Source organism: Haemaphysalis longicornis, unplaced genomic scaffold, assembly GCF_048455015.1.
Source record: "Haemaphysalis longicornis isolate Haplotype H1 unplaced genomic scaffold, Haemaphysalis longicornis Haplotype H1 scaffold_1, whole genome shotgun sequence".
Lineage (NCBI taxonomy): Eukaryota > Metazoa > Arthropoda > Arachnida > Ixodida > Ixodidae > Haemaphysalis > Haemaphysalis longicornis.
In genome coordinates, this window is record NW_027526203.1 from 279,911,724 (window position 1) to 279,938,435 (window position 26,712).

Below are 26,712 nucleotides of genomic sequence, written 5' to 3' on the forward strand. Positions count from 1 at the left end.
TAAATGTTTACACACACTCTCTCTCTCTCTCTCTCTCTCTCTCTCTCTCTTGGATTTATGTTTGGCGCGCTGAATTCCCTTCCTCGTCTGTCGTACTCCTCCCCTCTCCCGCTCGTTCTCGACGATTGTAACCGGTTCCGTCGGCGATGGAAGTGTGCCGATGCAACCGCGCTGCACACAATCAACTCGGCAGACGCGAAAATGTGCCGGCGATTATTTGTTCCGAACTTCAAAGCGCCGTGCTTTATCGCGCGGTGGGCGGCGCACCCACGAGCGCCGCTTCGTCCGCCGGCCGAGCGCCGATCCAATTAAGGTGCACGCTATACGAATGTCATGGGTCAGCTGACAGCAAACAGGTTGCTTTCAGCGATGTTCCTCCGCGCGCGGCTGCGATCGCGAACGAACGGCTAAAACAGAGACCTCTCGCTATATTTAGAACGCTTGGTTAGGAAGGGGCCCACGTGTCCCATTCCCATTCCGACTCTCCGAACGCTGATGAGCCACGTGGGCTTCACTACGGGTGCGGTTATTCTTTGTTTGTTTCACCTCCCGTGGGCCTTATGATGGGTTCCAGCCCGGGAAGACTACACTGTGTGGTTTCGTCCTAACGTCGTTATCTGCGACGGAAGGGGTTGGTTGTTCTGTAATATATTTTTAAAGAAGCCCCCGCCGCTCTGATTCATTCATAAGAAAGCCCCGCAATTATCTAAAATTGCAATCAAAAGAATAACGTCGGTATTTGAGGAAGGCCAGAAGACGGTTTGGCTCCGGAAATGTAATCGGTGCTGCGACATTGCATAACGTCAAATCACTGGTGCCATTTTTTTATATCGTATTTTTGGCTTCGTAATTCTTCAAGTTGGCTCCGCGGCGATTTGTTATTAAGGTGCATCATGACGAAGCAGGCCTATAGAAGTTCTGTAACCTAGTTTATGTATATATGGTCGCGGGAGGCGTACTTTTTAAGATCGCCTAAAATGAAAGCCACCTGAATAATTACCACAAAAATTTCCGGAAGTTTCGTGTTTCCCAGCATTAAATCACGCTTATTAGAGTTGCCCTTTTTGTGATGGAGGGGAAAAGCAGGAAAGCCATTGTGTATGAGATTTCAGCGCATGTTAAACATCTTCAGCTTGTCCAAATTATTCCGCAGTATACCTGCGAAAATATCCCATCGCCTCGGTGCGTGAAACTCAACCTAAATATATCATGGTGGTAGTAAAACAAGAAGAAAAAGAGCCGGTGATGGTGGTGGCCGCCAACACCGGCGGTTAAAGGCTCCCCTTTTCAATATGTCTGATGGAAAATGTCACGTAGCCTGCCTAAGTTACATTAGTGCCGCCGCCTGATGTCTCTAGCCGTGCCAATGCTGCCTTTCTTAATTAACCGCTTGTCGTGCAGATAGCGGCCGTATTCATAAAAACCTAATTTGAGGAGAGGTTAATATTGATGCATCTCCTTAAGTAGCCAGCTGAAGTGTTTAGGTGCCTCTACATTAAAAGTGTGGATACGCAGTTGTAAAGCATGACTAAAAAGTTAACTATGAAACATGTAAACTTCAGTGAAGAGGCACAAGGCCAGGGTAACAAAAAAAAAAAGAGGCAAAAAGACGGCAACGAACTACTTGAGTGGAAAAAATGGATTCGAAAATGTCTTTACAGATGTGCAGGGCTGCGAAGTGTGATAATACCAAAGACGGTATTTACGGTAAGTGCAAGTTCCAAGGGAAGTGCCTATTTTTTAAAGCTAGATCAGGGTGTTTCAGAGCGGAGATATGTGCGCAGGAAGTATACTCTACAGAGTATACTGGTGGGGCATGAATTATCTCAAGAAAGAAAGCAAAAACGCTTCCACACATCACCAGAAGACTATGATACCCACCCAAACACATGTGAAAGAAGTTTCTGTCTGCCCGATGCCCTGGGATTTAAATCTAATACACGGAATAGCCGAATTGGTAAGGCATTCGAGATCTAATCGAAAGGCGTGGGTTCGGTCCCCACTCTGGGCGCGTGTTGTACTTTCTTTCTGTCTCACGTAATTAATAAAAAAAATAATGTAACGTCACTAACGGTAAAAAATAGTCTAACCACTCCCCTGTGCCTTCTTCGGCATTGTAGACTGCCGCCATTTCTTTCTCAATCTCTCTCCCTATATATATATATATATATATATATATATATATATATATATATATATATATATATATATATATATATATATATATATATGTATATACATATATAGATACATGGCTCCTAACAACAACAGTGGAATATAAAGCAAAGAACCTATAACCACCTATAATATACAAACAATACAAAATGGCCATGATCCGACATAGATACCTTCACCTACATACCGCACAACTCATAACACCATTATGTGTTTCCACACTCATAAACATAAATGTGCACGCATTTAGTAGTGTTCCCAGATCGCCGTCCCTTGAAAAAACTCCTCCCTTAAGGCAAGGAAGGTTTTGTTTTGGCTACGAGCGTTGTCCCACGGGTTCAACAGTTTCGGCATGGATATATAGGGTTCGAGATAGCAGACTAAGCTTATCACTGATTTTTTTCCGCCCGGTCGCATATACAGGGCATTTAAGCAGTACATGACCCACGTCTTCAGAGTGGTGTCCACAAGCACAGTTTTGTGTCATCAGCAAACTGAATACGGTAAAGGGATTTCTTGGTGTAGGCCACTTCAAGACGAAGGCGATGTAGTAACGCGTCAACCAAACGACCGAGGTGGGACGCACATGGGTATGGAAGAGATGGGTCCACTCGGTATAACAGCGATGAATGATATTTATCTGACGACCTGGTTTCCAAAGTAATGTGTGTCCTCAATTGTTTCGAATAATTTTTCACGTCACCTCTGGTAAAAAGCACGGTGCTCCATGTGGAATTTGAATGAGCGGTTGCTGCTAGTTGGTCACCTCGTGAGTTTTCATGTATTCCAATGTGCTCGGGAATCCGCTGAAATGTTATTCTCTTAGTTCTTCCTATTTCAGTTGCCATCACATCACATACGCCTTGCCAAGAGATTGTTGTGAGTGTAAGCCGCAGATGGATTTAGGGCTTGAAGAGCCGCTTTTGAATTGGTGAGTAGTGTCCATTTAGTCAATGAAGTCATGGTAGCGACAAATGTGAGTGCAAGGTATATAGCATAAAGCTCTGCAGCCTTCGACGATGCGGTGTGCGAGAGCTTGACCCTCTGATAAATGTGGAGATTCGGTATTGCGAAAGCTGACGCCGACGAGGTGATTTTCGACGATCCATCGGTGTATATATGCACATAATCAGCATAATGTTCATGTATATTACTGAGCGTCAACTGCATTGGTGCCGGTGTAGATATAATTTCTAGGTATCCCAGAGATTTCGCCATTGGTGTCAATGCAGGGAACAGTGTATTCAGGCAACGTAGTGCTGTGTTGCCATTGAGACACAAGGGGCAGGACCATGATATCACCACAGATGGCCTCATGAACCATTGACGCTGAACGCGGTTGAAAGCGGGCAACCAAAGGGTGCAATTCATGCTCTGTAGTCAGGCGCAGGTAGTGGCGGTGCACCTCCTGCTCTCTCGAGGCATCTATAGGTGGCTGTCTTGCTTCTGGGAGAACCATATTCGCCGACATCGGTCTGGGCACTCCGAGGTAGAGACGGAGGCTTCTGGGTACCAATGCTTGCAGTCGCTGCTCTTGACCACGAAGAACAGGTATAGAATATGATATACGGCCTGATGGACAATTAAGTGCAGCGTGCAATCGAAGCATAGATTCGGCTGAACAACCCCAGAGGGCGCCTGCGAGGTAAAGCAAAACGTGGACTTCACGTGTTGCCCTTTCCTTCAAATAATCAATATGTCGCACCGTGTCAGCTATGTGTCAATGTACATTCCAAGGAACTTGTGAAATTCGTTTGAGGGATTTGCTGAACGCCCATGGTGAGCCGCATTCCACGCAGCTTTCGTGTGAAAGCAAGAACGGCTGATTTTGATGGAGAGATATCCATCCCTCGGGCACGTACAAAGTTTTCAATGCGACCAATGCCGTCTTGGACGTCAGCTTGAATCGACAAGTAGCAAGCGCCGCAGTACCAAATGCAAATGCAATAGCGTAGATGCTTACGTGCAGCTGCGGGGAAATATGAGGTTGGCAACTTCACCTTTACAACATTGAACAACAGTGGACTTAACACGCTCTCTTGAGGAACCTTTTGTTCCACTGCATGATGTCTTTTTGGGTGGTGCACGAATATACTCAACCGCTCCTCAAGAAGAATTCTTCAAAAAGAATCCATCGAAGAATTTGACCGCGAATTCTCATTTCGACAAGGCCTTCAAGAATCTGGAAATGACTTGCGGTGTCGAATGCTCGAATACTTCAAGGAAGCAGCTGTTGTAATGTTTCCTTGAGAGCGCTCTTGTTCAATAGACGTAACAGGGTCTAGGATACTGTCCATTCTGCTATGGCGTGTCCTGAATCCTGACATGCATGATGGAAAGCACCAAATGTTTCTAAAACCAACTTTATCTATAAAAGATTAGCCTTTCGTACAGCTTGACTATGCAACTGGCCAAGCTTACAGGTTGAAACTAGTGGATCACATGTGGTGATTTTCCTGACTTGAGGAGAAGCACAATCTTCGCTAACTTTCAGAACTCATGGACCTCCTCAGCATTCCATAGTGCATTTTCCATCCATAGTTCTTCCATCATAGTCCTTCCATAGTTCAGCATTCCATCCAAACGTAGCAGGTGGATGGTGATGCGCGCACCAAGATTGCAAAGGAGTGCGTAGGTGACGTTGTCTTGTCCCGCGGCAGCACTGCGGCGACTTCTTCGCAGTGCTCCTTCGAGGTCAGTCGGCGAGAATCCGACGCCAAGCTCTGCGTGGCTCGATGTTCTTTATATCTGGAAGGATGACCTAGCGGTATTGCGAGATGCGACAAACTCTTCACTGGCCATCGCCTACGAAGGCCTTGTAACCCATGCACAGAACTCGTCCGCAACAGGTGTTATGGAGAAGAACTTCTTGCTGGGCTAGTTGGTGAATAGTTGCCATAATTTTAAGTGCAACAAAAAACACGGAAGGAGAAACAGAGTAGACGAGACAGGCGCTACGGTTTATCTCATTGAACGGTGAGCCACAGTTCAATGAGATAAAAATACTAAACAAAAGCAAGAGCAGGGCGGCGAGGGAATTAGCCGAAGCGTATTATATCAGGGACAGAGCGAATGACTGTGTAAGTGATACCTCGATTACTCTGTACAGTAGCGACTTGGGCTTTCTGAAAAACGTGCTGTAAACATATGTTTTTGTTATCATCTGTGTATGTGTACCCTCCTCCTTTCTCGCTCTCTCTTTTCCTAGGGAATATAAGCACATGCGTAGCCGAATAAAATAGTTGGAAGTAGCGCCTGTCTCGCCTACTCTGTTTCTTCGTCCGTGTTTATTGTTGCGCTTCAAATCATGGCAGGTGTTATGGACAATCCTCTGTATAGCGCTAATCCTTGAAAAGGCATTCTTACTGCCACAGGTGCTCGGACAGCGCGAATTGTATCCCGCACTTTGCTCGTTGACATCATTGGACATAAAGTGGCACAGAAGGACCTCTACCTACGTTTGTCTATAGACTCATTTGCCTTATGCATTTGCATTAACGTTTTCTGGGCGGTGTCGTAATCTTCTAGCTTTACTGGGCGGCGAATTGCGCCCAGCCGTCCATACTTTCCGTTTACACCAGCACTGCGTGTGGAACAGGAATCCTCTAGATAACCTTTGACATAGTAGATTTGACCATTTGTACGAAGCTGTCACTATTGCCTGCGGTACCTTCAGACTGTTCGCTATGAAAGCGGAAAGCACTCCAGTTTGTAATGCACGACATCCTTGGCTGCTGCGTCAGGTAAATTCGTTGGTGTTGAATTGTTGAAGCATCGACACACCATAACGTCTCCGATCCAATTTCTGAAGAAAATAACGTAAAATCAAGCACACTACTGTAACACACTCTTATAAGATACGCTGGTGTGCCGTGATTCAAAACACATAAGTTGTTACGCTCAATAATTTCCTCCAGTAGTCGGCCCCGACTGCATGACCGCTGGGATCCCCATGATGGATTATGGGGCTTGAAATCGCCGCATACAACGAATGGAGCTGACAGATTTCCGAATGAATTATTATGCACAGATGAATTCACAGAGGTTTGTGACTCTAAGAAGACACTAACGACAGTGAAAATGAAGGATGTACACCGAACTTTCACTGAAACGTACTCCAGTGATGAAGTGGTCGGTGAGAACACAAGACCAGGGTACGTATTTGTGCACACAAAGCATAACACGGCTAAGTCCATTTGGTCTCTTAGCACGATACTGCACATAGCCAAGCGAAACTGGTCAGTTACTCTGGTTTCACACAAGGCACATATATATATATATATATATATCTATATATATATATATATATATATATATATATATATATATATATATATATATATATATATATATATATATATATATATATAGAGAGAGAGAGAGAGAGAGAGAGAGATTTTTATTCGTCGAGCAGAGGTTAATGTTATGGGCCTCGCCCCGTGAAAAGCATCCCTAGTCATCAGGTTGAGCTGGGTAACCGGGTCTGGGCTGTCCAGGGAATATTTCCGTTCAGTTGACACTCCAATTTACCAGTATGGCACCAACTCGTTTTCAAACTTTGGTGACCATTAACACTGCGGTGTACAGCTTTAACTTCTGTTTCCATATAAACAAGGCAAAACAGATTACACAGAATTTGGCCGGTATGAGGAATCTCAGTCGATGCAAAGGTTTGTTATGCCGGCTACTCAAGAATGGTTTATAATCGTAGTTAGAAACCAACGTCCGTTCCTTTTTCCCATCTGTTGTCGATATAAACACATTCAATGTGTTTGTATCGAAATATAGCGGTTTCCCCTGTACCAACACACCAAATTTAAGCGAAATACAGCTCGTTTGGCCACCTAAAACAAGTGGTTGGAAGATTTTGTTGAGCTGGGTACCCATGAGGTCGAAGCATGTCAGCGACACTGGTTTGGCGCTGGATAACTGCGGTTGTGAGCACTGTGGTGCTGCCCTGAACATGCCCATCGCGGGCACTGACGCAGTTGAAAGGCTCAGTAATAAACTCACTCTGGTCACACCATCAACGCTCACCTTTTTTTCAAAAAAGTCAAATAAACGACAACTCGTGGCGACTTTCTCTTGTCGGCCAATCCGCAGTCTTTTTAGAGTAAAATTAGTGCTGACGAACGAAAAGAAAACTGCGTCGGCAGCCAGCGGTGGAGACGACCCCGAAGTACATATATAACACCATCAAAACTGCTTCCCGCAGCAAGCTCGGAGAAAAAATGTAAAAAATTGGCCGTGTATCTGCTCGCTTTTGCTGCAAATGTCCTCGAAAGACGATGGCTTTGTGCCGCCCCTGCCACGGAAATGCTTCTCTTCTCTTTCCCGCCCAGTTATTACGCTCTTTCCCTCCTCCTACAATAAACAAATAAAGGTTTGTTCAAGCTAGTTCAATTTTGCTGCGTTCCACTGCTCGCGCCATCTACTGGAGCATTTTGTTACTATTGAACTTGGAACACTGCCACAAGGGAGCACCGCGAGCGCTTTTTGTATTTTGAGGTCGAAACATTCTTTAAGGCGTATCTTTTTATTTGGTATAGTAAAAATTAGGCAGCGAGGTATTTTTAATTAAAGGGCAACGCAAATGTCGCTTGAATATTAATATCTTGCTTCAACTATACCCGTTTTCTTTTTGCTCAGCTATGTAGATAAATATGAACACTGCTACCAGATTAAGCAGTTTGGAAATGTTTTCTCTGTATAAACTATTGGCCGGGCAGCTGGATCGAGGGACACAGAGACAGACAAGACGATAACCCAAGAAAGACTATCGTCTCTAAACCGCAAACCCCCGCCAACTGCCATCCCAAGGCGCCCCCAGGCGCCGCTAATGTTTGTTCGGGCGATTTAAGCTTAAGGCTCTCTTGCGGCGTGGAAGAGATTTGCGGCAGAGGAGCAGTGCTGCCACTGCTACTGATTTATCAGTCGATCTGCTGTTTTTGTTCAATTTCTGCTGATTTAGTGATAAGAGTGCAAAATCTACTGATTTTTTTGCTTTCTGCAGATCAGGTTAACAAAAGCTACTACTATGTTGAGCCCCAGCTCGAGTAAATAATTCGGGGCGTCGCCATTTTTCCGAGAACCTGTTCTGATTGGCTTTCAGGGTCGTCGGGAACTGAAAGCCGACCTTAAAAATTGGTTCCAATCCACGCTGTGAAGGTGGTTGGAAAGCAAAGCTTTAAACGACACCCACAGCAATTTCCCATGCGACGTCAGTTGAATTTACACACGTGGCTCTACAAAGAGTGAAACCAGAGATTCTGCCAGCCGTTACCTGGAAATCGCAGGGGCGGAGTCCCGACCGTAGCAGCAACGTCGGCCACGGCCGGGCTACAGCGGCGGACGCTGTAGCCCGGCTGTGAGGCGGGGCAAAGAAAACGGAGAGGAGCGTCTTTCGAAGGGTGAGGCAGCGGAACCTAGCCATCCTGATGTGCTAGCTTGGGGCTACACCACCGCGCCACACAAGCGCAGACACCGAAACGATTAGGCATGTGAGCTTAGTGATTCCCATTCCGATTTAAACTAGTTATATGTAGTTAGTAATTAAGTTTGAGAATTGCAAGAAAGCTGAGGGAACTTTTATAATCGGTTTTTATCAGAACCAGTTGCTCCTTTCCCCTTTTTTGTAATACCTCTTAAAACACAACCGAAGGTAGCGTTTTTCTAGCAGCCAGATGCATGTCTGTATGTGGTTTGTACATGTTGTTTTTCCGCCCAGCAAACCAATCCTTAACGTATGTTTAGCGTACGACCACTTAATTCCTTCGGGTATGGGTTACCCTGGAGGTGCTGTCGAACAAGTTAGTCAAGCCGTGATAAGGCAGCGCGCAATGGACGCGAAGCTGCGCCAAAACAGGCTCAAAACAACCGTCGCTAAAGCAGACGACAAAGACGTACCGCCGCCGCCGGCGAGCAGGCACTTCCGCGCGAGGAACGCTGGGTAAATTATCCGTGTCTACAGTGTGCTCCGTGAATGAAACCCTCCTCCCACCGTCGCCACCTCCGCCGCGTTGGGAGTTTGTTGTCCCGCACACCACGAAAGAACCGTCGGCTTGTAGAGCTAGAAAGCTTTGCTTTAAAAATGTAGTTTCCGATACGACTTCATTGCGGACCCCTCAAAATTCAGTAGGAAAGAAGCAAATGCGTGTTTTATTGAGCAACGTAATTAACATAAGTGTGTAAGTGTCAGTTTATTGAAGCTCACCGGAATTTACCTAATAAAAGCCGACGACAGTACCCGCAGTACACGGATCAGCTGCTTGCGACGCAGACGTGCACAAAGCATATAGTACCCGAAAAGAAATAAAAGAAGAGAACCATAGTTGCGCGGGCACGAATTGTCCAACGAGCGTTAAAAAAGAAGTTTGAAATGGAAAGTTGCTCTTTATTACTTGTTTTGAATAGTAAAATCTGCTGATTTCTGCTTAATTTTGAGCCAAATTTTAATGATTTCTGCTGATTTTTCAAGCAAAAATCTACTACTACTTTTTCCCTGCCTGTGGCAGCACTGCAGAGGAGTCTTCCCACACCCACGCAGCGCCACGGATGGTCTCAGTGCTTTGAAGCTCCCTCCAATCATGCAGCTGTATGTCATCAAGGTCTCCCCGTAATTGAAACACTCCATGTTCAGCTTAAAGACGAGTTCATTACCCCGACAGTCTACGGAACGTATATACGCGTTTTATACCTTGAGCTACACTCATACGAATCATTTTCCTTCTGTTTCGTTTTTTTCTTCTTCAAATGTTACACGCGAATCATATCTTGGTGATCCCGTGCAGGCTTTGTTTTATTATTATTCCCGCAAATACACATACCAAAAGTACCGCCCAAGGTGCAAAGCACAGTTCATTTTTCGATGCCCTAAAATAGAGGTAGGCTTCACTGGTCAGCCGGCATAAATCGCGAGCAACCGATCTCGTCACCAGCCAACGGCATCCAAACAGCCGAAAGTAGGGCGTAACTCTCTTGGCGCCAGTCAACGCGCAGCGAAAGCCAAGCAGCGCCTCTACGCAGCCCTATAGATAACGGCAAGCGCCGAGTTCCTTTTCCTCTTCGTATTTTTCCCCTCGCATTACTTCGTGTCCACTCGGACGGACAGAATCGTTCAATCTAACTTATCCTCAGCGGTGGGCACCGAACTCGTTCCGCGCGTATCTGCGAGGTGAGGAGAGCCTGCTGCTCCCCCCTGCGGTAAGCGTTGGCAAAGGCAGGTGGGGGACTTCGGGCAGCGGTGAGTGCCACCAGGGGCCTTTGCGCAGCCAGGCTGCACGGCCGGACGGCCGGTGTTACACGAGCCGCGAGTGCAGGCAGCCATCGAAACCCACGGCAATCCAATTACGCAGGGAACAGGGCGCGTGGCGCATGCCCAAATGCTAAATGAACTTCGACTGCAGCCGCGGCCGCTGTCTGTAAACTCACGCAACAGTGCGTGCAAATACACATGTACTCAGTCTACGTGCAGTCGTTCCCTCTAAGCGTGCCTGATAGAGTTTCCTACGCGATTACCGCCAGCTGCGGGCGACGCCGGCAAAGCCAGCGCGCTCGGCCGGTTATAATTGGTGTTCAGTGGCGCTGACGCTTTCTGCTGTCTTTTCGTCGCCATCCGCGAGATGGACGTGGTGCATGGGAGCGTCCCGATGCCGGCGCGATGCTAATGAGCCCGAGACGTTCGACATTGGATCGCGTGCGCTTTTGGTCACAGCTCTCGGCCATCTATTCTCCTCTCTCCTATACCGCAATGCGCTCCTCCTGCATCGTTCTTGTTTCATTTGTTTTTTTTTTCGGTTTGTTTGTTCTGGAGTGTGGCTTGGAAGTACACGATGTACCGCTCGCCACGAGGTTCTTGCAATGTCCACCGGAATGGCATGCCCTCTTCAACGCGCTCTTCTCGGAATATATATTAGCCGATGTTTATGCGGAAAGAGACGATAGAAATTAAGGAAATGCCGGAAAACCGACTGGGAAACCCGCATTCGAAGGTTTATTCCCGGTAACTTTATGTTCCAAGTCCTGCTAGCGGGGATTTCTGGCATACCAGAAAAAAATGGCATCTTTATTATTTTAATAGCCGACTTCCACAAAGAGCTGGGCTGCAAACAAAATGTGCTCACTGTTATCTACAGCTTTGATTGATCGTGAGGTTTAACGCGCCGACGCAACGCAGGCGTAGTGGACGAGGGCTCCGGATCAATTTTCTCCACCTGGGGATATTTAACGTGCGCCGAAATCTCGTACACACGGGCACTTTTGCTTTTCGCGTCCATCAGAGAAGCGGCCGCAGCGGCCGGGAATCGAACCCGGTCCTTGCGCTCTCATTTAAAAACATCTCTCATTTACGCTTCGAGGCACTCTGGGAACTGTTAAACGGGTTATATATAGGAACTACTTTACTTTATTATATTATGGGAGATCATTATGACCGTATAACAGAAAAAGAGAGAAAGACTAGCTTGCGAGCCGGCGATAGAGAGAGAAACAACATCTTTATTTCCGGCAAGTTGTGACGCGGCCTAAACATCACGTTGGCGGGCCGCTCGGCTTCAGCTGCCTATTCGCACCGCCCCTTCGCAGGGCTGCGCTTTCGGCCTCTGTCGCTCGAGGGGCACCAACGTCTGCTGGACGGCCTCGCGCTGGGCGTCGTAGTCAACCTTCGCCACCGCCTTTTCCAGGCCCGGTGGCAACGCGTCCGTAGTCCCTTCTCTCACTTTGCAGTTCCACAGTATGTGCGCCATGGTCGCCCGTCCCTTGCCGCACACTGCGCACACATCACTCGCGTACACCTCAGGGCCCACGTGTTTTGCAACCACCGGTGTCCACACCGCTCGGGTCTGTAGTTGACGTAGCGTCGTCGCCTCCTGCTTCGTGAGTTTTCGGTGGGGCGGCGGGTACACTCGCCTGCCCTCCCGGTACCACTCCAACACCTCCCGGTAGGAGGTGATCGGCAGCACCTCGTCGCGGTCTTCGTCTTCCGCATGTCGGGGGCTCGGGCACGCGTCGCGACTTGTGAGCGCACGCGCCGCCCGGTCTGCTCCCTCATTGCGGTACTCTCCGGTGCTCACCGGCCCCGTGTGGGCCGGGAACCACTTCACGGTGACCGGCATCGTTCTGTGTCTTAGGGCCCCGCCACCCTGGCCTCGCGCGGGGACACATTGTCCGTTGCAAAGTTCATGATCGCGCTCCTCGAATCACTCAGCACCGTGGTACACTGTGGGTCCGTCAGGGCCAACGCGATGGCCAGCTCCTCCGCTTGTCCAGGGCTTCGCGCCCGCACGCGGCTTGACGCTCGTAGCTCGTAGCGCGGGAGTGTGAGTGTGAGTGTGTACCTTTTGCTGTATACCTTTTGCTATATCCTCATAATTATAACCCGAAAGCATTTTTATATTTGTCCCACGTGATCCCCCTCGACGAGACCTTTAATTTGATACCCCACACACCCTAGCAGGGTCATATGGAATTCATACCAGTCAAAATAACCATGACTCTCATGACTGTAACCAGGACGCATTATTTAGGTGTCCGACGTGATTCCCCTAAGTGGAACCTTCAATTTGACGCCCCACATGCTTCAGCGGCCTCACCTTGAATTTAACCCAATCTATGACTCATAATGACTATCTTATGATTCGAACTACGAAGCCTTTTTTTATTTGTACCACGTGATTCCCCTCGTCAAGACTGTAAATTTGATACCCTACACGCCCTAGCGGGGTCACTTCGAATTTTACCCCAATATAAGACTCGCCATGACAATCTAATGGTTATAACCAGGAAGCATTTTTGTATTTCTCCCACGTGATTCCGCTCATCAAGACCATTAATTTGATACCCATCACATCCTAGTGGAATCAATTTGAAATTAAACCAATCAATGACTAACCATGACTATCTCATGATATAGCCCTACCACATTTTTGTCCCACGTGATTTCCCTTATCGGAACCTTTAATTTGATGACCCGGACACCCAGTGGCATCATTGTGAATTTTAACCTAATTTATGACCCATTTTGACCATGTCATGATAATAATCGGGAAGCACGTGATTACTCTTATCGAGACCTTTAATTTGATACGCCACACGCCCTAGCGTCATGAACTTGAATTTTAACCGAATCTATGACTTACCATGACTACGTCATGATATATGCATAAATCATTTTCGTCCCAAATGATTCCCCACATCGAGACCTTGAATTTGATTCCCCACATGCTCTCGCAGCGTCATGTTGAAGTTTAACCCAATCTATGACTCATTATGACTGTCTGATGACTACAATCAGGAAGCATTTTTTTTATTTACCCCACTTGATTCCGTTAATCCGGACCTTTCATTTGATACCTTACACGCCTTAGCCTCATCAGTTTCACTTTTCACCCAATCTAATGTGGTCATTATTCTGTCTTAAGGGGCGCTGCCCAGTCAATACAGCTAATTCATTTGAAACAGCAGAAAGGGCAGCCCCCGCCCCCATTTCCCCCCGGCTCTCACCTCTTCCTTTGTGACCCCTAGTATATCAAGCCGTTAACAGTAGCAGGCGAACAACCAGCACGCCAGCGGCGCCGTGTGCTTTCCCACCACCCTTTCCCACGTTCTTAGTGGATCCGTCAGGAGGACAAGTTAAGACAACCCTTTTTTATGACCTCACCAGTCAATTATCACTCACGCGCCCAGCCGCGAAAATTAGGCATACAGCAAGTGCTTATGGCCATAAAAATTCAACAAGAAACTAAAAAAAATCAGACACCCCCTCCCTCCCAACCGATCATGCAGATCGCGATTGGTGCCGTACCCGCAGGTAACCTGAATTCCGAGCCCACAGTGACGCATGAAACTTAACAGCCAACCATAGCTGCCTGCTAGGCTACTCATATGTACTCAAACTCAAAATGGACTCAAAACTCCTATGTACTCAGACCCAAAATGCACTCAAAACTCAATATGTAATCAAACTCAAAATGTACTCAAACTCAAAATGTACTCAGAATTCAAAATGGATGGACTCAAACTCAAAATAGACTCAAATTCAAAATGTACTCAGAACTCAAAATGGACTCAAACTCAAATTGTACTCAGAACTCAAAATGGACTCAAACTCAAAATGGACTCAAACTCAAAATGTACTCAGAACTCAAAATGGACTCCAACTCAAAGTGTACTCAGAACTCAAAATGGACTCAAACTCAAAATGCACTCAGAACTCAAAATGGACTCAAACTCAAAATGTACTCAGAACTCAAAATGGACTCAAACTCAAAATGTACTCAGAACTCAAAATGGACTCAAACTCAAAATGTACTCAGAACTCAAAATGGACTCAGAACTCACTAGGTATCAGGCGTACTCAAACTCAATCGGACTCAAACTCAGTCGGGATCACTCGGCTCAAACTCACTCAAGCTCAAACTCACCATGCCACACTAGCCTCGCGCTCACTCAAACTCAAACTCACGCACGAGTTTGAGTCCAAATGAGTCTGAGTGAGTGGACTCATGAGTGAGTTCGCCAACCTCTGGTGGTGACATTGTTTTTCGTCTCAACAGGATTATTACACGGATCAATTTGAACACCGGTTATTGGAGAAGCTTGAAGTTAAAAAACTGAACCCAAATGCCCCTCCTAGCATTTTTTCTCACAGTGAGCCACGTCAGTAGCACAAGCGACCTGCACGACGTCATTACGGACGTTTGTTCCAATAAAAAATCATTTGGTGGCACCAGTTCATTTTTGTGATAATCATCATGATATCTCTTGATAATCATCGTGATATCGGTTCTCTTTTGAATTTCTTTCGGGTGTATTACTGTGTTACTGCAATGCACAAATATGCCAGAATATATCCCAGTACAAAACATTTGTGTCCCTACCTCCAATAATAACGGCTCTCTACGAGCGTGCCCGGTGAAAAAGGTATTGCATGATTAACTGTCGTAATTAGTTAAAGGAGCCGTCAGAAGTAATTGGAGCACGGGAGCTTCGGCCGAACCGCATAGTAGCGCTGTGTAGCTGCACCGGCGGTAAACGAAAGGACGAGAACACGCATGCGCTCCTGCCGATGGCGTTAGCCCCCCTATACATCTCAAAACACTTCTTTTAACCTGTATTCGAGAATTCTTTGCAGCATACTGGTCTCGCCGATGGCGTTGATAGCATACACACCTGAAAATTCTTAAAAAAACTGTCACTGCAGATCCCTGTGAGAGCGCCGCTTCTCCGGCATATCGAGTGCGCTGGAAGTGTGCCAAAGACGTTGTCAGATGTGTCTCAGCTATCAGCGCCATCACTGGGACCAGTATGCTGCGAAGAATGCTCGAAGCCTGGTTAAAAAGAGGTGGTTTAAGATGTATTATTGGTGGGCTATCGCCATCGGCAGGCGCGCATGCGTGTTCTTGTCCTTTCGTTTGCCGCCGGTGCAGTTACACGGCGCTCCTGTGCGTTTGGGCCACAGCTCCCGTGCTCCAAATACTTCTGACCGCACCTGTACATGAGCAGTTTGTACACACACACACACACACACACACACACACACACACACACACACACACACACACACACACACACACACACACACACACACACACAGATATATATATATATATATATATATATATATATATATATATATATATATCAAGGTGTCGAACCGGAACCGAACCGACAACCGGAACTGAGCCGGTATTTTTGCCGGAACTGATCCGAAACAGAAATAACGGTTACCGGTTCATACCGAAACGGTTCGACCCTCCGTTGTTGATATTGCACAGTCAATGCAATTCAGCCCTTCACGTACCATCAACTTCGTACCCACTCGCGCACTTTCCCCTCCAGACAATTGAACACTATCACGCTCTATGTAACAACAGGCGTAATGAATGAGCACCGATGTAGTAATGGTCTGTTGCTGCTGGAAGCGCGAGCATAGTGAAAGCTGACCAAATTAAATGTCATTCTCGGCACCTTGCAGGGGATATAAAACGACTTTGCCCTTTCCCAGCTGCGACTTTATTAGAGCAATCAGGCTGCAGGAGTGCTCCAGTGCGCAACAGCGAAAGCCCACACCCGATGTGTGTAAACTTTTTTGCATTTCGTAATTTGTTTAAAAGGTCTGACACCGGCAAACTGTTAATACTTGACAAGTGTGACCGCAGGAGCTGCTCAGTGGCTAAGCCGTTTGCTGCTGACCACAACTGGCCTCGATCTCCCTTCCCCACGACCGTTTTCGGAAGCAGATGGAAATCGAGAACGTCCGTGTATCGAGATTCTGATCCACGTTTAATATCGCCAGATGGTTAAAATAGGTCTGCCGGCCTGCAACATAAGCTGCGCCTCGGAGCAGAGATATAGCACGGGGCATCAAGTGCGCCAGCTTTTTTTTTAATGTGTGTACACGGAAAGCACAAAAAAGAAGAGGGGAATCACGTTGTTTTAAAACAGAATAAGTAAAAAAAAGTACCAAAACGTGGATATTGCTCTGTATATTTCTTTGCCCTGCCTTTCACAACCAAACGTGTCATCAATGCGAAGGAAGTGATCGGCGTGGTCAGTTTTTGAGGACAGTACAGTGGACAAGTTCCGTTTTTTTACAAATACAAATAACAACAGATATGTCAGGGAAAACTGTTAAGGTGCGCACTAAATCCCTTGGCAAAAAACTGCCGCCCTCGACCTTGTCTTGGAAGCAGAAACAGTAATAAAGCAGATAACACGTGCAGAAAGGCAGGCCGGTATACCTCTCACTGTCCCATTCGCCCAGCAGTCATCTTTTCTGCTTGTTCTGCAGTTTTGTCTGTTTCAGATCTGCTTTTTTTTAAGGTGCACTTGTACTGACTGCCCAACTTGCTACATTACTTCTACTGCTACTCGTTCAGAGGGGAGTATTGCTGTGGACGAATTAAAGAGCGTCTACCCAAAAAAGTCCTATCTCATGTTCCGCGCGTCAAATTTACCTTTCATTTTGTAACAGCATAATCTGTTATAAGATTTCGCAATGTAGCACACGGAATGATGGCCGGGGGTCTGGCGGTACGATGACATACTGATTGTAATGCACACATCCGGTATAGCTATCTCAAAGGAATCGCAGTGGTCAGAGCAATAATGCAGTGACTGAGCGTTAATTAAAGCTTACTTTTAACAAAAGTGTGGCTAACACATTCGATAAGGTGACAGCTACGAATTATTCAGGGTGACCAAAAAATCTAATTCATTGGTAGTATTTATCTGCCTGTTGTAGGATTTTTCTGTTTCGTTACAAATATAAAAAAAATGTGCGCCATTGGTATTAAGCGCTGGTATTTGAACGCGCCAGTACGCAGGCCTAAATTTAAAATTTAAGGCTTCAAGGTTAGCGTGATGGACGATTCCATAGCGACGATTCTGAATTCAACAAAAAAGGAAAGGGCATAAAATATATACCACCATCATATCTCTTGGCGGTGGCTTTATGAATAGTTGCTAGGACAACATAAAGTCTGGGCGAGAAAGTAGGTGGTAAATCGTCGCCACTTCATCTGTTTTTCTAATATCCCGTAATTGTTTAAAGTTTGCTTTGTAGTTGCCCCACTGCCCTTGGGGAACAGCAGCATTTTGAATTTTTGTTTGTGTTTTGATTTGACGGTTGTTTTAAACGACTAAATGTTTTTTTTTTCTTCTAATTTCAGTGATAACTCGACTCATTGAATCGGTTCGGCCGGTTCGGTACGTGATTTTGTCGAACCGGAACTGAACCAGAACTGAACCGGAACGAAATGATTTCGCGTGAACCAGAACCGTAACCGAACCGGTATTTTTTTCGGTTCGACACACTGATATATATATGGCGCTGGCTACCACCCCCAAGCACAGGAAAAAATTACATTGACATAAATACCCCAGAAAGTGGAGGGGAAAAATGGCCCCGCCGGTATCGTATTGGTTATCGCACCAGACCGGTATTCTGGAGGTCGTGGGTTCGGATCCCACCTGGCAGGCATTTTTTTCTCCACTTTCTTTCTTTCCAAATTCTTTATCTGTTTCAATGGCCTACCATACCCTCCCCTTTGTTTTCGAGGTTTTCTTGACTGCCAACCCTTATTTTATATATATATATATATATATATATATATATATATATATATATATATATATATATATATATATATATATATCGAGAGAGAGAGAGAGAGAGAGAGAGAGAGAGACTCGATCTCTTGTTCGTATGAGAAATAAGAGGTCACAAATCTGTAATTTCAGTTTACCCAATCGAGTGATCGCAGTCTTCGCTGGCGCCTGATCCCAGAATTACAAAAATACTTTTTTCACTCGGTTCACACATGAACGTACGGCTGCAAGTGCAGTTTAATGTATCCGGCTGCGAAGTCGGGGCCGCAGGGATTTTTCACGTCGCTGTACGTGCACAGACGCACAACAGCATGTGTGTGTATTTTTTTAATCTACTCACAGCAGCCTATAACGGCATGAAGGTGAAAGAAACATTTCTACAAAAACGGCAAAGTACTCGAAACTGCACGGAATTACGGTAGGATGTATGTCGGTAGTAAAAGCGGGCGCAGACTGAACGCTGCTAATGATTCACAATCAGCGGACGCCAGCGGAGCGCTCGAACTACGGCATTTCCGAATGAAGTGTTCTGTATACTGCCGCGAAGCATGCGCAAGCCCTCTGTGCAGTGATTGCACGACCACAATCTCGCAAATGCAAGAACGGAATTACCGTAACGGAGCAGTTCGAAATGTTCACGTTCGATCCTTTCGCGTTCACGAACTATCTTGAGATGTTGCAAACATGCCGCACACGTAAACAAACACCGCGCTGTGCGTATGCTTGAGCGGCATCCACACTACACAAATATCCCCTTGTAGACAAAAATATCAAACAAAACAGCCTCAGTTAGTGCGTGTTGGTAAAACAGGACTCTAGAAATCCTATAAATGCCACCAAACAGCGACTGGGCGCAAAAACCAGAGCAAACTGCAAGATAAAAATTCACGCATCTTCACGAAGTCAATCATGACGAGTTGGCGAAGCATTGGGGGTCGTTCTTACTGTAAATCACCTGTAGCATTGCCCACTCGTGCATGTAAATGAGTGACAACGCGTGTGTACAGTATATACAATTCCAATGCAATCCGATACAATTCAATTTAATCCAATCCACCCAATTCATTTCAATCCAATCCAATCCAATCTATTTCACTCGAATCCAAATCCAATGCAATCCAATCCAAACCAAACCAATGCTCCTCACGCACGCGCAGCAGGGCTCTCCAGGAGCCACGCGAAACTGCACAACCTCTCTCCCTTTGTCTCTCTAAACCTTGTGTGAACCTGTTATTTTGTTCCTGTTAACCTTTTGCGAACGTTTTGTTCGCAGATGCTTCGATTAACACGGTGCTGTGAGTCTCTCTCTCTCTCTCTCTCTCTCTCTCTCTCTCTCTCTCTCTCTCTCTCTCTCTCTCTCTCTCTCTCTCTCTCTCTCTCTCTCTCTCTCTCTCTCTCTCTCTCTCTCTCTCTCTCTCTCTCAATCTCTAACCTTGCGTGAACCTTTTATTTTGTTCTTGTTGACCTTTCGTGAACATTTTGTTCACAGATGTTTCGATCTACACGGTACTGTGCGTCTCTCTCTCTCTCTCTCTCTCTCTCTCTCTCTCTCTCTCTCTCTCTCTCTCTCTCTCTCTCACCTTCTTTCCGCGAAGTAGCGTATAGTTATGGTCTGGGCTTTTTTTCGCGTTTTGCAACCGTTTAGGTGGGCGGACATACACATATTCGGTTTATAACACTGGGTACACGGACGCCAAGGCACGGACAAAGCGAGGTCCTACGGTGCTTCGCACCTAAAACTGCAGCGAGCGGCCCTTATTGTTGCGAGGGCGTCTGCTCTGACGAGGCCAACAAAAATGGCGGCACCGCCGCCGAGTTCAAGGGCACGCGGCGCCATGGGTGAGGGGAAAGAAAAAAAGAGGAGAGCGTCGGAGAAGGAGGGAGGAGTTAGCGCTATCTTAGTAATTTCAATGGCCTTAGCAGGGGCGGGTTCCTCTCCCTCCCGTTGGGTAAGGGAGAGTGCTGGCAGCATCCCGCCGCTTACGTTTAGCTACCGATTCCTTTGCGCGAACCCTAGAATTTGCGCGACGACGGCGCTGCCGTTCTCGGGCGAGCGCCCGTTGACGTTCGAATCGACAGAAGAGAGCCGCGGCTTCGCTGTCTCAGCATGTTTAACTCTAGGTGGAACTGGGTTTAATTTTGTTGTAGTAAGTGCAACATTTCAAATCCTATGACTTGAAATGTAAGCGAATGTCTTGGCCAGTAAATTAAACAAGTTAATCCCAGAACCTCAATAGCCTTCGCAACGGGACTCCGTAAAGGTCCCGTCGAAGTGCTGTATAATTCTTGTCTTAACTGGTGTCAGTTTGGTAAGAATTACAACAGCCAAGCAGTTTTTGTTGTTTTTTTGCATGATCGAGCCTCTATGAACGAAGTTTAGGCAACAGAATGCACTAAATGAATTCAGTTTGCTAAAAAAAAATGTACCTCGAAAAATAATGGCAATCACAATCTTATATGCACAGTAAATCATGGCGGGCTCGTGTCGCAGGCACAAACGTGTGCAACTTAAACTTGGAAGCAGTGGGTGCCGGAGTCTCAACAAAAGAACATATCCCGAAAAAAAACAAGAACACCCGGCAAAACCATGCCGACTGTGCTGTACCTCACAGCCGTCATCAATAATCGACACCGCAAAGGCAGTTGTCGCTAATCGGGTGAAATCACGAGCCGAAGATGGCATGCTTCCCCTTTTTCTCCGTTGGTCAAGGTGGTGTGGGAAGCGAATATGTATTCAGCGGGCTTCCTACCGCTACTGTCAAGGATAATGGCAGACGCATTGCTAACGTGCAAACGAGGCACGAAGGGGCGGGCGACGAGATGGTGTCCCTCGACCCTAGCAGGCGCGTATTTCTGCTGTAATGCACCGGTCTACATCGCGCTGTGCGCGCCGCGACCTTGTCTGGCGAATCCTCCTTCGTTAATCTTTTCTCCATGTCCCTCTTTTCCCCACTATCCTCTGTTTATCTTCTCGGCGAAAGCTCGTAAGCGCGGAAGTACGAATGAATGCGCGCGAGCCACCATCAGCAAACATTCTGGCCTGGGCTGCGCATCAGAGCGCCGCCCGCCGGGCCGCTCGGTGGCTGCGGCGGAAGCAGCAGCAGCAGCGGCACTCTTGGGCGCGTGGCGTGTGGCGCCAAGGACGGCCGGAAATGGAGAGCTTATTAATGAGGCGGCCAATGGTAGAGAAAAGTAGCGCAGTACATACAGGGGGTGGAGTACGTGCGCACAACGCGGCCCTCGCACGCGTCGTAAGTCACGCCCGTTTTGGGCGAGGGGTTGTGGAAAGAGTGGAGTCCGAAATAAATCACTCGCGCTAGATACACGCACGCACACAGACCACAGCGCTTTCTTATTCTTTCTTCAGCAGGGCGCACAGAGCGACGCACCGGTGCATCTTTGCAGTGTGCGCGCGCGTACACAATGTCGCTGAGGAAATACGCACGTGTGTATGGACGGTGCGGCTAGCCACGCGATCGTTAATCAACCGGGCCATGATGATCACGTAATGGACGGCTCCAAAAACGCAGCGAGAGCTGCGCTTCCTCCATTTCCGTGCCGCCGTCTCGGAGCGGCGAAAATTGAGCGCGCCCTCGCCTCCATCACCGCCTGCTTATTTTCCGAACGCGAGATAGATACAAGTTTTTGGCATTGCAGCTGCTGTACGCAAGGGAAATGAATGTTGCCAGACTCGTGGTGCCCTGTGCAGCGTTGTGTGATTTTAATTAAGGTTCTAAGGCCTCCTGATATCAGGGAGGGGGAGTTGTACGATTACGGCTTCAGAATACATCGTGGTTCAAAGTTTTGACAAGGTCTTCCAAATATTGTGATCCTAAACAATACTTTTCTAACTGGCCGGAATCGATGTTTGCCAACAGCAGCCATGTAGAGAGCCTTACCGCGCCAAATAAGGGCGTTCTTCTTTTTCGCGCCACTGCTCCCAGTGCTCGCAAATCGAAATCTCACACCGCGTCCACACCCCGTCTTCCTTCTTAGGGGTCCCGGACCTGTGGGTAGTAATGCAGGAGGCTGGAGGTGTCTCTTGTTCGCCCTACAGGTCAGTGTTGACAGCAGAATGCATCGTCCCTGGTCGGAGGCAGAAGTATTCAGATAGTTACTACGGGACGAAGCAGTAAAACGCGATAAGTGCTCCACAACATCAGGTCGCGTAAGTAAAATCACCAATACGTTCCATTACGTGCATTTACTATCAGTCTCTACTATACAGAATAATTACTAATATGTGGAATCATTTTCACTGGCAACTTCCAAGCGACACTTTAAAGTCTTTAATCGTAGTCATTCCGGTCCCGGAGCACGCCAAGTATTTGTTATAAAATGCATGGAAGAATTTGCGAATGGTGTTTATTAACCCCGCCACGTCATAGCGGCTAAATGTAATTCTGTTCTGGCCAGTATGCTTTAAAGACGAAAATTTTCGTGGCCCCGATTGAAAACGCATTATTCACGCGCCGCCAATAAAGATCAGATGAACACATAATTGACACCGCTCACTAGAAAGCATTAATTAAAAAACCACCCTCCAAGTCATTTTTGGCAGTCTGCACCGTGAGACCAGGCGTTAAAAATGTGGCACTGTAATAAAAGTAACCTTAAGCCGTGAGATTCGAATCTGGACCAGTCGGGCGGGAGGCGCAAATGACACATTTAAAACAGATGGTTGAATGCACTTTATGTCGTCGCTTACAACTTTTTCTGCCACATGGGAAATAAATTCGTAGCAGTCGCGTGCATGCTGTTTCAAGGAGTAAATGGAGAATTTAAAATTATCTGATGTATGGCGAATGTGAACGTACATTGACCCAGCTGGACACGTATGCGACATTGTGGCTGTGGAGCGGAGCACACAAGCATCGCGGTGCGAAGGCGTCCCCGTGCCCAACGGATAAATTTTGGGTTTAAAAAGTACTCTTAACCGACACTACCTTGTTATTAGGTTCAGGGTTAGGAGAGTCGTTTGCTCTAAAGTTTTTCCCATTTAAATAACGGCGACTATATTCAGTGATGCTGTCCGCCAGCGACAAACGCAGACATCAAGTCTATCCCCGCCCATAACCCCGTTTCGCTTTGATCTCACAGCGTCACTCTCTTCTAAATAAAGAGAATCATCCTAATTGTCTACTCCCTTCCTACCAGCTCATATACAGAAGAGTATTTGCACGCCCCCCATAAAATAAAATTTCTCCTGTATAACAAGGAACATTGTCTTTTCTTCTCTCTGTGTTATTGAAGCTAAGAAAATTTACAACTGAGTATACACTTGGTTTTTGAAAGTGTAAGCCAAAGCAGCAATGCGTACTGTTGCCATTTCGTGTGCGTTGAAGTTTTCTGCACTTATTGCCCCCTGTTGGACAAAAATGACGCGGGAGAGGGGTGTAATCAGAGGGAGGAGGTGGAACGCCAGAGGACGTGGTCCCTGCAAAGTGTCGGTGAAAACATAGTAGGAGTGGGGGAGGTGAAATAGTCCCTACGTCCACTCCCGCTCCCCCTTCCCTTTCCGATGGAGCTGTCCATACTCATGAGAAAAGCGAGCGTACGGGGGTCGGAAACGCGAATGGCCGCTGGGCCCCAGCGTTTGCACGTGACCATACGAACACGCCCGGTGAGAAGCTCTTTTATTCAGCCGTGAGTTGGTGCTTAGGCTATCACAACGGTCGGCGCCACCGGCAGAGGCGGGCAGAGTGCGGACGAGGCGAGCGAAAACAATGCGGCGAACGCTAACTGAGCGCCTGAGGCACAACAGTCCAGTGGGACCTGGCTGCCGGAAACAAAGCATCCATTATCGGCTGAGCGGCGCGGTTCGCTGCACGCGCTTCGGATGCGTTGCTTTATCCCGTGTCGCAGGAAGTTGCGTACAGCACCGCCTCACGAAAGCCAGAGCCCGGGCCCATAAAATACCCAGCACTGAGCAGGCATCGACGCCCAAGCGGACGTGACCTCGTGTTTCAATATTCAGGCCCGGCAGCGCGCGAGAATTCGAGCACGTTGTTAGTTAGGCCAGGCCTTTCTGCTGCGCGACGCGCACTTCCGTCCCCTGTTGTAATGCTATAAAGAACTGAGCCGTCAGACCTTTCGCTATTGGGACTCTAATACAAGGCTTCAGGTAAAGTCTCCTTTCGTTTTTTTTTTCCTTTCCGACCTACCGTTACACGCAGCGCAGCTTCCATAAATGTGTAAAGCACGGGAAAGGAAGAATAGACTGCCTGGTAAGGTGCGGCGTAATAAACCACCCAGAGAATGGCGGTGAGCGAGTCGGGAGCTACTGTACTTTTCGGTCCTTTCTGACCTAATCAACTGGAAGCGCAAGTCACTTTCTCCGTGTTGTAGTATGACGCTTTCTTTTTTCTTATCAATTTTGTTGCGTGGCACAAGGATACGAAGCAATAACAGCTGTACACTTCATGCCACTTTATAAGCGCTTGTCCATCAAATTTGCTGAGTTACAGGGCTCGGAAATAGAGCCAGGTGCCTCCTGCTACCGTTGAACTCTTTTTCATTGCGTGAAAAATAGACGAGGCACCTCGGAAAAATTTTTATAGGGTTCTGTTCATTTTCGCGTCGCTCTGTAACCAGAGAAAACGATAGAGGATCGGCGAACGACAGAGTGAGATAATGCGCTGACAGCTTGCAGAACGCTTGCCACGTTGCGATGGCGGCAATTGTACATATGCAGAAGCCCTGGCGGGTCTTGCCACCGCTTCCCCGCGTTTAAAAGCGAGTCTCTAGCCAGTACGGACGGCGAAGGGAAAGGAAGCGAAATGACGCCGACGGAAGGCCGATACTGGCGGGCAGCAAAAGGACCGACAGGCAGACAATTCTGCTGCTAAAGCGAGCGAACGTGACTGCTGAGACGGTTAAATTGCTAACCATGGTTGGCATGGTGTACCAGGGACGGGCGAGAAACGCCGCGTTGCGGTCTTCTCATCGCGTAGCAAGGAGTGCGCTCGGGTCAAGCCTCACGTTCGCGAGGGGAAGGAACGAGCTCAATGATCACGCATTCTTAAAGAGCCACCAATAAATCTTGGAATTCTTTTTTCGCAACTCTGTGATCCGAATAAGTGGGACATAACTGCCTCGAAATGTGTGCAACGCAGCAGCGTCTCATAAAACACTTGCCGTTATATACACCGACGAATTCCGGCAGCACTCATTTTTCTCGCCCTCTGGCTCTCGTAAAATGTGCCGACTAGTTAGATGTGACTTAATTCGCTGTTTGAATAGCTATGATCTTCATATGAGGGTGATGTGTCCTTTGCTGACCCACTGCGGGTGTTTTTCTGATGGGGACGAAAAAAAAACAAAAAACGACACGCCCGTGTGTCGAGGTATTGGCGCACGTAAAGATCCCCGGGTGGTCTAACTACTCTCCACTACGGAGAGTCTCATTTCCCGGGTGTAGTTTCGGTGCGTTAAACACCTGAAATTTGTTGAAGCGCTGGATGTTGAATGGCACTCGGGTTTACAGTGACGTTGCTGTTCTAAAAATTGTAAACTCTAGTCGCACGCTTCGGACGGGCTGTGAACCTCGCGTCATATTCCAGCAGGGCACCGATATAAGAATGAGACGGAGTCGATCTGTATTTGTTATTAGCTTTTTTTCTTCTATTTTTCCACACGGTGTTCACGTCATTTGTGCCGTTCCAGCAGCTGCAAACGCGACCTGCATGGCATTAACCATAATAAAGTTCTTCCCCTCCCCCCAACGGCATTCCACTATCGTGCAGTATGATTACATGCGGGGTAACGATATTGGGGAGAACCCAGGCACTCGAAGCGTACAGTTTTGAGTGAAGCGCCCACGCTGTGAAACGCACTGACGCCTTCTCCATTTTTTTTTTTTTTACTTTAGCTACAGCATCCCGCTATTGCAGGGCAGCAAGCTTTACAGATAAAGCATAAATTGGAGTTTCAAGGCACGCACGAGTTTAATCTCCGCCACAAAGAGCTAACAACGTACATACACTACTTTGTTTCCTTCGGGAGTCCGGAATGTATTTGTATATCTAGTTTTCTTTATGCCATATGGCAAACTTTCGCGATCGAAAAATTCGGGGAAGCTCCCACTCACGCGCAAGACTTGAATCGCGAAGCTGTAGGTGAGCATTGACGGACACACAGTCAAGTTTCATTGTCTATTCCACAGTGCTAGTCGTCGTATTCGTCATCGTAAGCGACGAAGAAGTCGTCGTTTTCGTGAGTGGTGGGTGCAAAGTCACTACGCATGACACTGCCAAGCGAAAGGCTCTTCTACGATACTAAGGACGGGCTCTTATACGGACGAACCGAGAGGCGCACGTTATGACGTGACTTGTCGTTCGAGCAGGTGTTGCGACGATTACGGCGTGGCTCTTTCTACGAACGCTTTCCGTTGTCTAGCGGGTATTGTGACAGCTGCTCGACAGCTGCGCG

The 26,712-nt window shown here is 47.2% G+C and overlaps 1 protein-coding gene and 1 long non-coding RNA gene across 4 annotated transcripts in view; one reads left to right on the plus strand and one right to left on the minus strand.

The window, feature by feature from the left end:
* The window catches only part of LOC144146717 (sushi, von Willebrand factor type A, EGF and pentraxin domain-containing protein 1-like), a 759,548-nt gene that overhangs the window by 476,587 nt on the left and 256,249 nt on the right, over positions 1-26,712 (minus strand). The window lies entirely within an intron of this gene.
* LOC144146737 (uncharacterized) overlaps positions 24,343-26,712 on the plus strand; it is a 94,872-nt gene continuing 92,502 nt past the window's right edge. Inside the window, exon 1 of the long non-coding RNA XR_013317693.1 lies at positions 24,343-24,406. This is a non-coding gene — a long non-coding RNA (uncharacterized LOC144146737). The remainder of the gene's footprint in view (positions 24,407-26,712) is intronic.